The sequence below is a fragment of the Poecilia reticulata genome, linkage group LG22 (assembly GCF_000633615.1).
Source record: "Poecilia reticulata strain Guanapo linkage group LG22, Guppy_female_1.0+MT, whole genome shotgun sequence".
NCBI classification, from domain to species: Eukaryota; Metazoa; Chordata; class Actinopteri; order Cyprinodontiformes; family Poeciliidae; genus Poecilia; species Poecilia reticulata.
Window position 1 is genome coordinate 418,554 of NC_024352.1, and position 1,380 is coordinate 419,933.

Below are 1,380 nucleotides of genomic sequence, written 5' to 3' on the forward strand. Positions count from 1 at the left end.
TGTTGGGAATGGAAATCCCGATTGATGAATCATAATTTGTATTGACACACGGAGCATAAAATCAGCCAAGAAAAGCATTCAGACTTTACTTATTTTATTCACGTTCAGCGCTGAAAGGAGAAGCTTTAATCATTACATTTGAGGAGAGTTTCTGAAACAGTCTGTGCAGCGTCTGAGGAGAAGGAGGAGGGCAGCTGATTATATGAACTGAAGACACTCCCTGAAATCACACCATGTCTCTGTGGCCTGAGAAACATTTCTTTTTCATGAGAAATGGACCTTGGTGTCTGACAGAATCAAACATGTAACTCTTTACTCTGGCTTTTGTGTAACAGCGTGTGACTCTTTCTCGACCTGGTAAAGCGTCTCAACATTCCCCCTGTTGGGCTCTAAAAGAGCCCAAAAAGGAGAAGACAAACCCTAGAGTAGACACTGTCCCTTCCGGAAAACATCCCCCGAGGCTTTTACAGATGTTGATATACATAGCATCATTTCAAGCATTGTTGTCGTCTTTCATTTATTTCATTTCATTTCATGTCAATTTTGGGGGTAAAAACGGACAGGGCACTCCTTTACCTCTCAACAATCCTCATCTGTATATACATATATTCTACCATAAATTCTATCTAAACATACACTCACACATTCACACGTAAAAAACATACATACTTGTGCATAATTGTATATCATGCCTTCACTCACAAACACACTTACTATAATTAAATTCTATGAAATAATTTAGTTTTCTTTAGAAATCGAATAATTATTTGCATAAGTTTACTCCCTAAATTCTTCCTCAATATGTCTAATAAATTAACTTTCTCCTTAATATTTCAAACTTTCTCTTCATACATCTTCTCTCTCTTTCATATTTATGGCATTCTAATATAACGTGCTCTACGGCTTCATGTTTATCACAGTAATAACATTTACCAGTTTTATGTTTTTGTATTTTAAAAAGTGTATAATTAAGTCCTGCATGTCCAAATCTTAACCTTGTTATCACTCTTTCCTCCTTTCTGTTTYTTCTTCCATTTCTTCTTTCTCCTACATTCTTCTGAATTTTATAAAACCATCTTCCTGTTTTATCTTCATCCCACCTTTTTTACCAAACTTTCATCAGTTTCTCTTTAACAATACTCTTTCTTTCAGATTTACTTGTTTTAACTATAAAGCTAATAGGATGTTTAATTGCCCTCTTTGCCATTTCATCGTCTCGTTTCCATCTACTCCAATATGCACTGGAACCCACACAAATATAACTATTAAACCAGGTTTTGTATTCTGAATAATGTATAAAATATTTCTAATAAAATGTCCATCCTACTGTCTGTTTCTTTATATTTTAAACTTAATAATGCAGAGCTTGAATCTGAACAT